This window comes from Onychomys torridus, chromosome 2, assembly GCF_903995425.1.
Source record: "Onychomys torridus chromosome 2, mOncTor1.1, whole genome shotgun sequence".
In the NCBI taxonomy this organism is placed as follows: domain Eukaryota; kingdom Metazoa; phylum Chordata; class Mammalia; order Rodentia; family Cricetidae; genus Onychomys; species Onychomys torridus.
This window is the reverse complement of record NC_050444.1, coordinates 4,092,631-4,109,874: the sequence shown is the minus strand read 5'-3', so window position 1 is coordinate 4,109,874 and position 17,244 is coordinate 4,092,631. Positions and strand designations below refer to the sequence as shown.

The window sequence follows — 17,244 nt, the reverse complement described above, 5'->3', positions numbered from 1 at the left end:
AGCATTAAATACAGAAGATATTCAGAAAATGTGACCCGGCATGTTATACCACAAAGTGGTGAGCTCATACAAAGACTTCAATAAAAGTTCTTCTTTATTTGCTGCTGTTACGGCTTGTTCACACAAACTCAGGAATAGGTTTGGACTGAAAATTATAGAAATTCCTAAAAAGGGTGGAGAAGTCTTGCTACCACATCTCCAGAAAAGTTAAGTTGTTCAATCTGATTCATAGGAAAGTTTCACACACACACACACACACACACACACACACACACACACACACACACACGAAAAAGCCTTCAATTGCAAATCAACCAATTTGTTCTGTAAGAAGTTGCAGGTAGAACCTTCATTCATAAAGTGCAAAGGAGGCGCTAAGGCAATAGCAGGAATGGCAGGACAGATTGAGTATAGCACTGTTAAGTGGTACTGCAGAGTGTAAACATCAGTCAGGTACTAGAACAAGGAATCCATACATTCACTAAAACAGGTAGCAGATGTCTTATTGTGAAGTGGTTGCACTTATACTTCTCTGCAGTGAAGAAATTCTTGGAAGATAAGTACTGGAATTTGCATTCCTGTTAATAAAGGTGGTGCCCCTGGCCACCCTAAGGGTATCTGCAATGACATAAAAGTGAAAATGTAGACATTGGGTTTTCTCCAATACAATCTCAATGTTTCAGTCCCTTGACCATGATATTAATCAGTTTACCAAAATCACATACACCTTCTTGGTATTTCATCATGTTTCAACAGCAAATGATACAGACCTGAATGCTTGGGTGTGGAGGAGAGCCTCCATACTGTCCTAGTTAGCTATGATTAAAACATGGGCCCAAGTCAACTCATGGAGAAAAGGTGTTTTTCAGTTTACAGATTCTGAGCCCATCATGAGGGAAGTCCAGGCAGGAACTGAGGCAGAGACCATGCAGGAATGCGGCTTATTGCATTGCTTCCTCTGGCTTGCTCAGCTACTTTTTCCATACAGTTTAGCCTCACCTGCCTAGGGCTGATATTGCCAATATTGGGTTGGGCCTTACCATATCAATTGGCAATTAAGAAAATGCCTCATAGACATGCACACAAATAAATCTGATAGAGGTAATTCCTCAACTGAGTGTTCTTCCTCCCCGGTGACTCTAGTTTTGGCCAAGTTGACAAAAACTAACCATCACAAACACTTACTATCTCTTTTCAGGAATGCCATAGAATGTGTTCCTTTCAGATGGGTGGGGACCACTACACCAGCATTCACCACTGCAAACTGCCAGCATTGACTCCAGAAAGTTTTCAGTTTTAAGCTCTTAGTAGTTATTTGTAAGATGAATTACTAAATGGTCTTATCAATAAAAACCCAGACCCAGATATTGGGGTTAAAACCGAGAGATCAGAGGAATAGGACAAGCCACAATCAACGTTACCTCACTGACACCTCAGTCTCCAAAAAAAGCTACTTCCTGTATACCCACAACTATATGCCTTTCTGTCCCTGCAATCTCACTTCCTTTTTCCACCTAGCTGTTTCACTTCCTCTTCCTGCCCAGCTCTGTCACTTCCTGTCTGTCTGTACAGACCTCCAGACCTTCATGGCTAACTACTGTTGGAATTCAAAGTGTGTACCATCATGCCTGGCTTGTTCCCAGTGTGGCCTTGAACTCACAGATATCTGGATGGATCTCTGCTTTCCAAACGCTAGGATTAAAGGTGTGTGCTACCATTGCCTGACTTCTGTTTACTATAGTGGTTGGCTTTTCCCTCTGATCCTCAGAAAAGCTTTATTAGTGTGCACAAAATGTTGGGGGACACAGTATATCACTACATTTCCCCTTTTTTGTCTAAAATAAAAATAAAACATTATAACTAATATAAGAAAACTATATACAATAAGTACAACAACTACATACAATATATACAAGTAATATTCCATTATCTATCCTATTTTTGAGAATCCAAAGGATTGTATCAAATTTATCTTCTATCATAATTTGTACAACCAAAACTATCTGTTGATGTCTTTCAAACGTATACACTTAACACCTCTATAGTGAGTTTCTTTTCTGAATTTCTTATCAGTGCAAACAAGTGACTTCCAAAAAAATGTGAATTATGACAGAAACAACTGGCTGCCTGGACAGTCATCCAATATTTCTCTGCAACACTGGGGCATCATCTTTGGCCTATAGGCCAAGCACATCTGACAGACTCCTCTGTGAAGCAGGATTTTTTAAAGAGCCCTCTTGCCTTGTCTTGACAAGGATCAGCAGTCCTTTGTTTTGTGTCCTACTTGTCCATTTTGGACAGCATACTGTCAGCAGTCAATTTGAGGGCACTTTCTTGCCCAGTGGCTAACTTTTGCCACAATGAAAGTAACCTTCATGTGTAGTTTCTTCAATGCCCACCATTTTCTATGAAGTAAATTCATGCTGCCAGGAGCAAATATGTCTCATTGTCATAAAAAAAAAATCTATCTTATTAAAACATTTTAAATGCTATATTCTTCAGATCTCTGAAGTGTTTGAAGATGACCTGGATATTTAAAATATATCTCTGCTTGAACTTGAAAACATACTTAATATGACTACAAGTTCAGTTGTAATAACTACTAACTTTCATTTCTTTACATTCTAATTAGTTGCTAATAATAACTTTCAAGGATTAGCAAATTGCATTACATTGTTAAATGAACTGTATAGGTACAATACCTTGGACAAGATTAGAAATACATGTATAATATATTCCAAGAAAATCAATCTCAGATTTGTATCAATGTATAAAATTTATAAATAATATACAAAAATATAATCCAATGTAAAATATTTAAAATTAGTAGTTGCCTTTAAAAAGTAGATTCAATAATCTACCTTTTTATCTTATCATATCTATATAAATCAATCTCAAATTTATAGCAATATACATAATTTGTATACAATATATAAAAATCCAATCCAATGTAACATATTTAAAACTAATAGTTGCCTTTTAAAAGTAGATTCAATAATTTACCTTTTCATCTATATCATATCTATCTTGTCTCTTTTTACTTTTCAGATTCAATGATCTACCCTTTATTCTCTCATTTCTATGTCTTTTTTTTTTCAGAGAGGATTCAATAATCTACCTCTTATCTATATCCTCTTTTTTTCTTTTCAAATACAAACCTTAAATCTAATCTCCTTTGTTTAGCCTTTTTCCTGACCATTAACAATAACAACTCGTAACCAACCATCCTAAACAATGACAATTATCTAAAACCCATTGACAAACCCAAAACCACCCACCCTACCTCTTGGGAATATGAGTATCATGTTCTTAAAATTACTTCCTGCTGTCTGGGGGTAAAGGCATCTTTAGGGGATCCTGAAAAGAAAAATGTTGAGTTAATTGTCAAGTCCTGGGAGAGGACTATCATTGGTTGTCCAGTCTCTGCATAATGCATGGCTTATTTCAAGTTCTTGCTCTAGTAGTCTTTGAGGCTGGATTATCTCAGCTAGCCATCTCAAAATTGTCCTGAGCAGTTTGTAGTCCAAAGTCAATCTTTGGGTGATATTTGTCAGCTTAGTGGTATTATCTCATCCTGATGGAATCATAGTTGTGGGGCCCCATCTTTCTAGAGACTTCAAATTTGCTGCTAGGCCTGGTCATAATTCCATGCAGAAACTGATAGTGACTCAAATACAAAAACATGTACAGGCAGCTAGATGAAGCCTTTTTTTCTAGAATTAGTTAGTACTCTATATGACCATTAATATCATGACAAAAGTTTAATATATATATAATATATATATATAAACCTTATAAATTTTGATATAAATTTTATACCTTAAGAAAAGTTTTAAAGAGTAAAAATAGAACCAAAGAATTATGAGATTGCTGGCAATAAAATAGTCCCTTAATTTTGGTTTTCTTCTGTTTCATATCCGATGGCTCTTCTGACATGATACAGAGATTTTGCATTTTCCTTTGAACAAACATGCTGGGATTCAGAGAAGAAGAGAGCTATTCTCCAACTCCAAAGCCAGCTTTAATTTTTAATTGAACTGGGACTACATAAAGACCACTTGTGTTATATGTCTGTAAAGAAGAACAGAAACAAACATTTAGGAAGACTTATGAATTTTTACATGTGATATACTAGTAGTCCATTTTACTCTTTTTCCTGTATGACTTGACCTTTTTCTTCATGTGTCTCATTTGACAGGGTTCTTCAGATTCCTTAGCCTTCATTCTCCTGAAAGGCAAAAACAAAACCCTTCTCCAACCCTATACTTTGGGGAGGTTCCCTTTTGGCAAGTTATTTCTGACAAAATGAAAAGTAATTATGAGTTGTATAGATTAATTTAAACTGAATGGTCATGCTGATTGATGAACTATCACCTCTTCTAATCAAGAGGTCTTTCTTGTTCAAATCGAACCTTTATCAATTTTGATGGTATCCATAGCTTTTCTTCTCCTGTAGAAACCAAAGCAAAACCTCATCCCCAACGTAATACATATCCTGGGTTCTGTTCTGAGGTCAGCACATGTCTAAAGTATATAGGCTGGTTTAATTCTGTAGTTTTTTCTATTATCCAACATCTCTCTGCAGCTGTTGTTCCTTTCTCATTAGCATTGAGAAAATACAAACTTAATAGAGCATTATGTAATCTATTTCTGGGGGTTTTGTTACTCCTTTCTGTTTATTTAGCATACCCTTTAGAGTTCTATTTGATCTTTCTATGACAGCTTTGCCTGTAGGATTATGTGGTATACATTTATATTGCTTTATATTGCAATAAGCAAAAAACTGTTTCATTTTACCAGAAATATATGCTGGAGCATTGTCAGTTTTAATTTGTACAGGTATAACTATGATGACCATAACTTCTAGCAAATGAGTGATTACAGAATCAGTTTTTTCAGAACTCAAAGCAGTCACCCATTGAAATCCTGAATAAGTGTCAATGGTATGGTGTACATATTTCAATTTTCCAAATTCTGCAAAGTGAAACACATCCATCTGCCACATTTCATTTCTCTGAATACCATTTGGATTACATCCTGCTGGTAATGGAGTCTAATTGTAAAAAGAACAAGTAGGACATTTCCTTACAATTTCTTTGGCTTTTTGCCAGGATATGGAAAAATCCCTTTTTAAACCCTTACTATTGACATGAATTTTTTAATGAAAATCTGAGCCCCCCCCAGCACATTTCCTATTAATAGTTTATTGATCTCATCATTACCTTGTGCTAGAGGTCATGGCAGACCTGTGTGGAACCAGATGTGAGTTATATATAAGGGATGCTTCCTATTCATGATTATATCTTGTAACTGAATAAATAACGAAGTTAATTCTGACTCAGCAGGGATAAATTCTGCAGTCTCAATATGTAAGATCAGTCTTTCAGCATACTGAGAATCAGTAACAATGTTGAGAGGCTCCAGAAAATCCATTAATACCCACAGAATAGCATATAATTTCTGTATTTGAACCAGATTATAAGGACTTTGAACCACTTTACTTAAATTTTCTAATTTGTAACCTGCCTTTCCTTGTTTGCATCTGTATAAAACATAGGGGCACCAGGTATTGGTATTTCCCATACAATGAGAGGCAGGATCCAATCAGCTCTCTTTATAAGTTGAATTCTATCACTTTGGGGATATTTGCTGTTAATCTCTTCCAAAAAATTACCATAAGCTCTTTGCCAAGGTTCACCTTCTGCCTGTAATTTGTCAATATCATCCTGAGTTCAAGGCATGACAATTTCTGCTGGGTCTATTCCTGCTAATTGATGAAGTCTCAATTTTCCTGTTAAAATCAACTCAGAGATCTTTTCCACATATATTTTTAATTTTTTACTCTGTTTATTTGGTAGAAATATCCATTCCAATATACTATCTCCCCTCTGCATTAAAATTCTTGTAGGAGAATGCCTAGAGGGTAAAATAACAAGAATGCTAGCAAGCTTTGGATCCACACAATCCACATGTGCATCCTGTAATTTTCTTTTCCACCAAAGCCAATTCTTTCTCAGCTTGAGCTGATAATTCTCTTGGACTATTTAAGTCCTTGTCACCTTCTAAGGTTTTGAAAAATTTATGCAGTTCATCATTTTTTTACCTCAACAATAATACATAGATGTGAAATGTCTCTGAATAATCTTTGAAAGTCATTAAGAGTCCATAATTAATTTCTCCTAATTTGCACCTTTTGGGTGCAAATTTTTTCCCCCTTAAATAGTTGTTTATTGGCAATGGACTGGAAGGGATGGCAGAATTAGTGTTCACAGACAGCACCACACACCAGTCATGAGGACAGCATAAGAGTGATGGGAAAGCACCAGAAGGCACCCTCTTCAAAAGCAAGTTGGGGAGGTGGAGTGTCAATGGGGCAGCCTTAGATCACCTCTGCTTAGTGGGCATGGTTAGAGATGAGGAGAGATTCACTGGCTGCGGCTCCAGACTGACCACTTGGGGTATACTTTCCTTGACAAGCGAGGCTGTTGGCCAGAGCTCGCTTGATGTATTCCTCCTGGGAAGCCTTCAGGTTCTTCTTTTTCCCATCCCAGGCCTTCAGAGCAGAGGCCTGCAGGACTCGGCCATAAGAGAAAGTCAAGGCTCATGGTTTCAGCAGTGGGCACTTGTTGGTAGCATTGAGGTTGATGGAGGTTGATGGATGCCTCTTCCTCACTCTGCCCTCCTGACAGGAAAGTGACCCCAGGGACAGCAAGGGGCACTATGCGATGAAGCGCTGTGACAGTTGCCATGGCAATCTCCTCATTGGAAAATTTCTGGGTACAGGGATGGCCTGGGGTGACCATGTTGGGCTTCAGCAATGTGCCTTCCAGATAGACATGGTGTTCACTGAGAGCCTTGTAGCCAGTACCTTCTCAGTTACATACTGACAGCGCTTTAAGTCATGGTCCCCATCAGGGAGGATTTCAAGCTCCACAATGGGGACAATGCCATTCTGCTGACATTTTTCATGATGGCAAGGGCTGAGGGAGTATGTTTCCCAATCTTTAGCACACAATGCTGTTTAGCAAAGTCAGCTCCATCCTTCTTATATTGGGCACAGCGTTCAGACAGCCCATCCAGCCCTTGGGTGGTAGTCTCGCCATTGGTTCCTGCCAGAGGCACCACGCCTTCATCTACCTTAATGCCCACAACACCGCCCTTGGACTTGATAACTTGGGGAAAGGGATGTCCATCATCTGCCTTCTGGTATAGTGTTACATGGAAGAGGATCACTTCCCTCCCCAATGGGAGGATTCACACGGCCATCAACAGTCAGCAGCAGCTGGCGGTAGAAGTGCCTGTTCTCTTTTGTGTTCTCAGTGCCAATGGACTGCAGCTGCTTGGCAATGCTTCCGGTGAACTCATCTGCAGCCAGGATGCCCTTGCCCAGAGCCACAATTCTATAAGTGATGTCAACCAGCTCCTTCTTCTGCTCTGGGGTCAGTGCTGGGTATGGGTAGGGTATGGTGCCAGTGGCAGTGCATTCCTGGCACAGGAGGGCTGGATCTGCTGGGTATGGCAGTGGGTAAGTGAAAGGACTGAGGAGTGAACACTGCTACAGTCACCAAACCCCGTTCTGTGGTGTGTTCCAAAAGAATGCAGCCTATTCAGCTGAGGGGGGGGAGTAATTTTTATAGACCTATTTTATATCCTAAATAATTAATAGAATCTCCTTTTTGTATCTTTTCAGGAGCAATTTGTAATCCCCAACAAGGCAAACTTTTCTTTACTCCTTAAAACATTCTTTCTAAGGTATCTGCATTTGAATCAGCTAGTAAAATATCATCCATCTAATGATAAATTATAGATTGAGGAAATTGTTACAGGAAAAGGCTATTTAACATTCCTCATGGGAGAACCCTCCATTGATATCTCTTAACTGGCTGAGAATTATTATAAGTAGGCACCATGAAGGCAAATATTTCTCTGTCTTTTTTCTTATAAGAGTATTGAGAAGAAACAGTCTTTTAAATCAATAACTATAAGAGGCCATCCTTTAGGTAACAGAGTAGGCAAAGAAATTTCAGATTGTAGAGAGCCTATTGGCTGAATAACCTTGTTAATTGCTCTTAGATCTGTTACCATTCTCCATTTACCAGATTTCTTTTTAATAACAAATACAGGGAAATTCCAGGGGCTGATTGATTCTTCAATATACTGAGCAAATAACTGCTCTTGTACCAGCTCTTCCAATGCCTGCAGTTTCTCTGTTGTTAAAGGCCATTGCTGAACCCATATAGGCTTGTCTGTTACCCATTTTAATGGTTGAGCTATTGGTGTCTTTGAAAGATTAGCAGCTGTTTTGCCCTATTCTTGTACAATCTGGATGGCTAGTGACTGTTCTTTATAATATCTTCTAATACTTCTCTCAGAAACATGGGTTAGTTTATGATTTGTTTCTAAGGTTGGAGGAATGTTGATATGGGTATTCCATTGTTGTAATAGACCATGGTCCCATAAATTCATAGCTATATTAGCCACATATGGCTTTAATTTTCCTCTCTATCCTTCTGGACCTACACATTTGACCCATCTTGAGATAATGTACCAATCCCTAACAGCTGAACATTTACCACCTGAAGAGGCCAATTTGGATGGCAATTTGGTGCAATTATTGTGACATCCACACCTGTGCCTACAAGACCTTCCATGAGAATGTCATTCTTATTTTTAATGTTGATCTTTGTTCATTTATAGAAGTTTGCCAAAAAACTTGCTTTATGGTTTCTCCTGAATTTTCTGTTCTCTATGGTATAGCTGTTCTATCACCCTGAGCAGTGTGGTTTACTACAATAGGCATTTGGTTATTGAATTGTTCTGGGAAGGGGTTTCTTCTATGATGGCAGGAAAGGACTGAACTGAATTTGCCATGGGGGCCTGCAAGAGCATTTCCCAATGGCAAAGGCAAAGGATTACCTTGTCTGTTCCTTGTTGATCTACATTTGTTAGCCCAATGTTTGCATTTTCCACACCTTCTGCACATTCCAGAAGGAAGGGGTGTTCTGTTGCTATTGTTTCTTGGAGAAACATTGTTTCTAGGAATGCCCTATCCCTTTTTTAGGTGGCCTTGTTTACCACAATTAAAGCACCTGACATTATTATTTTTCTTCAAGCCTCTTGAAATCACCTCTTCTATACACATATCATCATAGTCACGAGATTCAATAATAATTGTATTCTAGATCCATTTCTCCAAGAGTATTGATCATGCCTTTACTTACCATTTTACAAGCTACATCAGCATTCTCAAAAGCCAGAGTTTCAATTATTATCTGTCTAGCTTCTGAGTTCAGTATCATTCTATTTACTGCTGAAGAGAGCCTTTGTAAGAAATATGTAGCCTGGTGGTGGTAGTGCATGCCTTTAATTCCAGCACTTGGGAGGCAGAGCCAGGTGGATCTCTGGGCTACAGAGTGAGTTCCAGGAAAGGTGCAGAGCTAGTCAGAGAAATCCTGTCTTGAAAATAAAAAATAAAAAAGGAAGAAAGAAAGGAAGGAAGGAAGGAAGGAAGGAAAGGAAGGAGGGAGGGAGAGAGAGAGAGAGAGAGAGAGAGAGAGAGAAAAGAAAGAAAGAAAGAAAGAAAGAAAGAAAGAAAGAAAGAAAGAAAGAAAGAAAGCAATCTGTGAATGTTTCTTTTGGACCCTGTAAAATTTTCGTAAATGACTCAGTTTTCTTCCCTGCTTCTTCAATTCTGTCCCATACATTTATGGCTGCCATGAGGCATACAATTAGGGTGTGGTCATCATATAAAGATTGTCTTTGTATATCAGCATAATTGCCTTCTCCAAGAAGTTTATTTTGGGAAATTTCAATATCTTTAGCCCTACATCACTGTTCTATGGTTTTTGCGTCCTCTTTCCACCAGGTCATCCATTGTAACTGTGGCCCAACCACTAGGACAGCTGTAACCAAATCTTTCCAGGCCTGAGAGATTCTATTACAACTTGACCATGAGTTTAACATCTGCTTTACAATTGGAGAGTGCATGTCATATATACTATAGCTTCTTTAAATCTCCTCAAATCTAACATTTCCACTGGAGTCCAGATAGCTCATATACAGCCTTGAGCATTTGGCTGTTTCTTTAAGATTACAGGGTAGATTAATGTTTTCTGTCTGGTAACCTTAGGGTGTTTCTCTGTAACTATATAATTCAATGTGGAGATAGGTTCACCGTTAAATTCTTCTGTGTCTGAATTTCTCTATAATTCATTTTAACAAGTTTTTCTAAAACTTTTTATCTTGGCATTCAAATTAACCAAACTTTTTAATGCTAAAATAAAAATGATCAAACAAATAATATTCATTATTGATGTTATGTACATCTCATCAACATTAATCATCCTCTCATTTAATTTTGTTCCATTTTCAGACTGCCTAATGTGTTATCAAATAGAGACTAAATTTCCTCCATTATAAAAATGTTTCCTATTTTTTAATGTGGGAAAAAATTCTCTTTTAACTAATTTCTCCCTTTAAGACACCTTAATTGACTCACTAAGTCTGCTGACTGCGTAGAACAGTAGAAGTCCAAGGGAGATTCAAGGCAGATACCTCTTGTGGTAGCAATCTGAGGTGGAAATCCAGAGAGAGCCCACCACCCACCAGGAGAGAAAAAGCCAAAAAGACTCCAGCCCATATGGAGTGGAGATCCAGCCATGTGCAGCTCTGGCCTGTGCTGGAGGCCTCCAAGGCTACAAATGGCTTTTTAGTGAATTCTTGCCACAAACATTGGGCTGCCAGATGTAAGATGAATTACTAAATTGTCTTATTAATAAAAACCCAGTGTCAGATATTGGGGTTAAAACTGAGAGATCAGAGGAATAGGACAAGCCACAACCAACCTTATCTCACTGACACCTCAGTCTCCAAAGAGAGCTACTGTAGCAGAAATCTTAAATGGTCTTATTAATAAAATCAAACCTGAGGACAGTTATTGTGGTGAATACTGGAAGATCAGAGAAGCAGAACAATCCACAGCTAACCTCACCTGGTCAATTCCTCAGCTGATCTTGTTTCCTCAGACTAGAAGTCTCTGTGTCCTCATATCTGAATGGGTCTCAGCTAAACTGCTGCTAATAAGCCTGAAAGCTTAACCAGCTCTAGTTCCTGGTCCTCATGCCTTATATATCTTTCTGCCTTCTGCCATCACTTCCTGGGATTAAAGGCGTGAGTCACAATACCTGGCTATTTCCATTGTAGCTTTGAACTCACAGAGATCCATGCCTCCAGAAGACTAGGTTTAAAGATGTGAGTGCCACCATTTTCTAGCCTCTGTATCTAGTGGCTGTTCTGTTCTCTGACCCCAGATAAGTTTATTAGGGTGCACAATTTTTTGGGGAACACAATACCACCACAAGCTACTTCCTGTATACCCACAACTATAAGCCTTTCTGTCCCTACAATCTCACTTACTCTCTCTGCCCAGCTACATCACTTCCTCTTCCTTCCCAGCTCTGTCACTTCTTGTCTGTCTGTACAGACCTCCAGACCTTTATGGTTAACTAGTGTTGTAATTCAAGGTATGAGCCATCATGCCTGGCTCTGTTCCCAGTGTGGCCTTGAACTCACAGAGATCCTGATGGATCTCTGCCTCCTGAATGCTAGGATTAAAGGCATATGCCACTACTGCCTGACTTCTATGTTTACTATAGTGGCTGGCTTTTTCCTCATCTTCAGATAAGCTTTGTTAAGTGTGCACAATATATTGGGGGGAGCACAATATATCACCACAGTTATTCAACATAAAAAAAAAGGCATCGGCAAAGATTTAATTCAACATGGAAACTTCAGAGAGGCTGAGATAACAACAGGTGAAGGTGCCTACCTCAAAATCAGCGATTTATATGAATGTTAAGTATTTTTCTTTATTTCTTGATTCATGTTCTTCCTTATCTTTTTCATTTGTTTCCATTTCAGGAGCTTAAGTTACCCAGATGAACCAATGGGAAGTGGTGAAGAGCACCACACATAAATACTCCACCTGCTGTCCTGGTGGAAGAATGGGTTTAATTAGGGTTACTGACCAAAGTTTCACTAGGGGCTTGCTTATAGGACCATGAGAAGGTACAGGAGGCTGAACCTCCATAGCAACTGTAAACTGCCGAGAGAGAGAGAGAGAGAGAGAGAGAGAGAGAGAGAGAGAAGAAGAAGAAGAAGAAGAAGAAGAAGGGAGGGGAGGGGGAAGGAAAGGTGGTGAGAGAGGTGGGGGAGGGAGAGGTGTGGGGAGAGGTGGGAGGAGTAGGGGATGGGGTGTCAGAACTCTAGCAGGCTCTCCCTTTTGTGGGGCCTATGCTGTGTGAACACCAGGCAGTTCTGTCATAGAACTGTTTTGTTATGAGGACTTATGAACCTACTGACAACAAGCACCATTCATTCAGAAATCAGTTGTGGCAGTTACTTGGAGTCAGAATAGTCATTTGTTGGATTACATTATTTGTAATAATATAAATTATTTTGGGTAAGTGTGTGACATTTGATTAGCCAGCTTCTCAGCACTTCTATAATCATTTCATTGTTCCTTTGACTCTGTGTCATTGAAGTAAGGACATGGATAATTTTCATCAAGTGAATGAATGCTTTAACATCTGTCATTTAAAAACAGTTTCTTAGAGGTGAGTGCCTGGGGTTATAGTCAGAGAGGCAACCGCCCCTGGGTCCCACCCCTGGGCACCATCCTGGGAGGACCTGCCCAACTTGGCCCCAGTTTCCAGCCAATCAGCGGGCCCTGTGGGAAGGCTCCCCTTTCCCAAAACTGAAAGCAGACCCTGCATTCTCCACACCCTGCCCCCACACCCATTTGCCCGAGACCCCACCCACTTCCTGAGACTCAGAGACCAGCCCGAAACTCCCATCTGACCTGGAACTCCCATCTGGACCAGAGAGACCCTCCAGGGGACACTACAACCTCAACACCTTGCCCTCACACCCATCTGCTGGAGACCCCAGCCACTTCCAGAGACTTAGAAACCAGTGTCCAGCATTCCATCCTGCCCTGGATCTCCCATCTGGACCAGAGCTTCCGTCCTGTCCCAGAACTCCCATCTGGACAAGATAAGGAGACACCAGGGACTTCCTGAGACTCAGAGTCCAGCCACCACCACCTGTCCGGCCAGCACTCTCATCTGGACCAGAGCTCCCATCAGGCACAGAGCTTCCGTCTGGACCAGAGAGAGGCTCCCTAAATCTGTCAGCTCTGTCTGGACCAAGTAGACTGATAAGACAAAGAACAAACCCACAAGGAGATGGGCAGACAACAAGGCAGAAGTACATACAACAAAATAAAGAGCAATACAGCATCACCAGAACCTAGCCCTTCTCCAACAGCTAGACCTGAACATCACAGAATGGAAGAAGAAGAAAACAACCTTATAAGTAACATCATGAAGAGGCTAGAGCCTTATATAGAAGAAATCAAAAATAGAGTAGAGGAACAGACAAACAAAAAATGAGAAGAACGTTATAAAAAACTAGAGGAAAGGAATTAAAGCAGAAGAAAACAATAAGTCCCTGAAAGAAAATCATGAAAAAGCAAGGGAAACAGTCCAAGACCTGAAGAGGGAAATAGAAAAAATGAAGAAGACACTACCAGAAGGAATGCTGGAAATAGAAAATCTGAGTAAACAAACAGGAACTTCAGATGCAAGTATAACCAACAGAATGCAAGAGATGGAAGAGAAAATCTCTGGTGTTGAAAATACATTAGAAGAAATAGATTCATCAGTCAAAGAAAACAGTACAACCAAGAAAGTCATGACGCAAAATGTCCAAGAAATTTGGGACACCATAAAAAGACCAAACCTACCAATAATAGGGATAGAGGAAGGAGAAGAATACCAACTCAAAGGCACAGAAAATATATTTAACAAGATCATAGAAGAAAACTTACCCAACTTAAAGAAGGAAATGCCTATGAAGATGCAAGAAGCCTATAGAACACCAAACAGACTACACACCCCAAAAAAGTCCCCTCGCCACATAATAATTAAACAACTAAACATACAGAATAAAGAAAGAATATTAAGGGCAGCAAAGGAAAAAGGCCAAGTGGCTTATAAAGGCAAACCCATCAGAATAACACCTGATTTCTCAATGGAGACTTTGAAAGCCAGAAGGACCTAGACAGATATAATGCAGACACTAAGAGACCATGGATACCAGCCTAGACTAATATACTCAACAAAACTTTCAATCATCATAGATGGAGTGAACAAGACCTTCCAAGACAAAACCAGATTTAAACAATACTTATGCACAAACCCAGCCCTACAGAAAGCACTAGAAGGAAAATTCCAACCTAAGGAAGTCAGATACATCCTCGAAAACACAGACAACAGATAACACCACAGCAGTAAACTCCAAAGAAGAGAAGTACACACACACTACCACCAAAAAATAAAAATGATAACAGGAACGAACAATCACTGGTCATTGATATCACTTAATATCAATGAACTTAATTCACCTATAAAGAGACACAGACTAACAGAATGGATATGAAAACAGGACCCATCTTTTTGCTGCATACAAGAAACACACCTCAAATTCAAAGACAGACACCTCCTAAGAATAAAAGGCTGGGAAAGGACTTTCCAATCAAATGGTCTTAAGAAGCAAGCTGGTGAAGCCATCCTAATATCCAGCAAAATAGACTTCAAACTAAAATCAATCAAAAGAGATGATGAAGGACATTAAATACTCATCGCAGGGAAAATCCACCAAGGTGAAGCTTCAATTCTTAACATTTATGCCCTAAACACAAGGGCACCCACATATGTAAAAGAAACATTAATAAAGCTTAAATCACATATAAAGCCCCACAAATTAATAGTGGGAGACTTCAACACCTCGCTTTCACCTCTGGAGAGATCGGCCAAAGTGAGACTTAACAGAGAAATAATGGACTTAACTGATGTTATGGCTCAAATGGACTTCATCGATATCTACAGAACATTCCACCCAAACAAAAAAGAATATACCTTCTTCTCAGCACCCCATGGAACCTTCTCTAAAATTGACCACATAATTGGCCACAAAGCAAATCTCAACAGATACAAAACAATTGGAATAACCTCCTGTGTTGTATCGGATCACCGTGGTTTAAAGTTAGATTTCAACAAAAAAAAAAAAAAAAAAAAAAACAAAACTACAGAAATCCTACAATCTCATGGAAACTGAATAATGCTCAACTGAATCACCAATGGGTTAAGGAAGAAATAAAGAAATAAATTAAGGACTTCCTAGAGATCAATGAAAATGAAGGAACAGACACCAGGAAATTATCAAATTGAGAGCTGAAATCAATAAAATAGAAATAAAGAGAACAATACAAAGGATTAATGAAACAAAGAGTTGATTCTTTGAGAAGATCAACAAAATAGACAAGCCCTTATCCAAACTAACCAAAAGACACAGACAGAGCATCCAAATTAACAAAATCAGACAGACAATGAGGAAATCCAGCGAATCATCAGGTCATATTTCAAAAACCTCTATTGCACAAAACTGGAAAATCTAAAAGAAATGGATAGTTTTCTGGATAGGTACCACATACCTAAATTAAATCAAGACCAGATAAACAATTTAAATAGGCCAATAACCCCTAAGGAAATAGAATCAGTCATTAAAAGTCTCCCAACCAAAAAAACGCCCAGGACTAGATGGTTTCAGCACAGAATTCTACCAGATCTTCAAAGAAGAGTTAATAGCAATACTCTTTAAATTGTTCTACACAATAGAAGCAGAAGGAATATTACCAAACATGAGGCTATAATTACCCTGATTCCTAAACCAAACAAAGATGCAACAAAGAAAGAGAACTACAGACCCATCTCCCTCATGAACATTGATGCAAAAATACTCAATAAAATACTGGCAAACAGACCCCAAGGACACATCAAAACAATTATCCACCATGATCAAGTAGGCTTCATCCCAGGGATGCAAGGGTGGTTCAACTTATGAAAGGCTGTCAATGTAATACACCATATAAACAAACTCAAAGGAAAAAAAAAATGATCATCTCACTAGATGCAGAAAAGGCATTTGACAAAATCCAACAGCCCTTCATGATAAAGGTCTTGGAGTGATCAGGAATATAGGAAACATACCTAAACATAATAAAGGCAATTTACAACAAGCAAACAGCCAACATCAAATTAAATGGAGAGGAACTCAAAGCAATACCACTAAAATCAGGAACAAGGCAAGGCTGTCCACTCTCCCTATACTTATTCAATATAGTACTTGAAGTTCTATAAGACAACATAAGGAAATTAAGGGGATACAAATTGGAAAGGAAGAAGTCAAGCTTTCCCTATTTGAAGATGACATGATAGTATACATGAGTGACCCCAAAAATTCAACCAAGGAACTGATACAGCTAATAAAAACCTTCAGCAACATAGCAGGATACAAGATCAACTCAAAAAAACCAGTAGCCCTCCTATATACAATAGACAAATAGGCTGAGAAGGACATCAGAGATACATCACCCTTTACAATAGCCACAAATGATACAAAATACCTTGGGGTTACTCTAACTAAGCATGTGAAGGACCTATATGACAAAAACTTTAAGTCCCTGAAGAAAGAAATTGAAGATGTCAGAAAATGGAAAGATTTCCCATGCTTATGGATAGGCAGTATTAGCATAGTAAAAATGGCGATCTTACCAAAAGCAAACTACAGATTCAATGCAATCCCCATCAAATTACCAACACAATTCTTCACAGATCTGGAAAGAATAATACTCAACTTCATATGGAAAAACAAAAAACCCAGGATAGCCAAAAGAATCCTGTAAAATAAAACAATCTCTGGAGGCATCACGTTCCCTGACCTCAAGCTCTACTATAGAGCTACCGTAATAAAAACAGCTTGGTACTGGCATAAAAACCAACATGTGGAAGAATAGAATCAAATTGAAGACCCTGACATTAACCTGCACACCTATGAACATATAATTTTTGACAAAGAAGCCAAAAATGTACAATGGAAAAAAGAAAGTATCTTCAACAAATGGTGCTGGCATAACTGATGTCAATGTGTAGAAGGCTGCAAATAGATCCATATCTGTCACCGTGCACAAAACTTAAGTCCAAGTGGATCAAAGACCTCAACATAAATCCAGTTACTCTGAACCTGACAGAAGAGAAAATAGGAAATACTCTTGAACGCATTGGCACCAGAGATCACTTTCTAAATATAACACCAGTAGCACAGACACTGAGAGAAACAATCAAT

General features: G+C 38.9%; 1 pseudogene; it reads right to left on the bottom strand.

Annotated features, from left to right (window-relative positions):
- Positions 1-6,394: 6,394 nt before the first annotated feature.
- LOC118577415 overlaps positions 6,395-17,244 on the bottom strand; it is a 96,846-nt pseudogene continuing 85,996 nt past the window's right edge.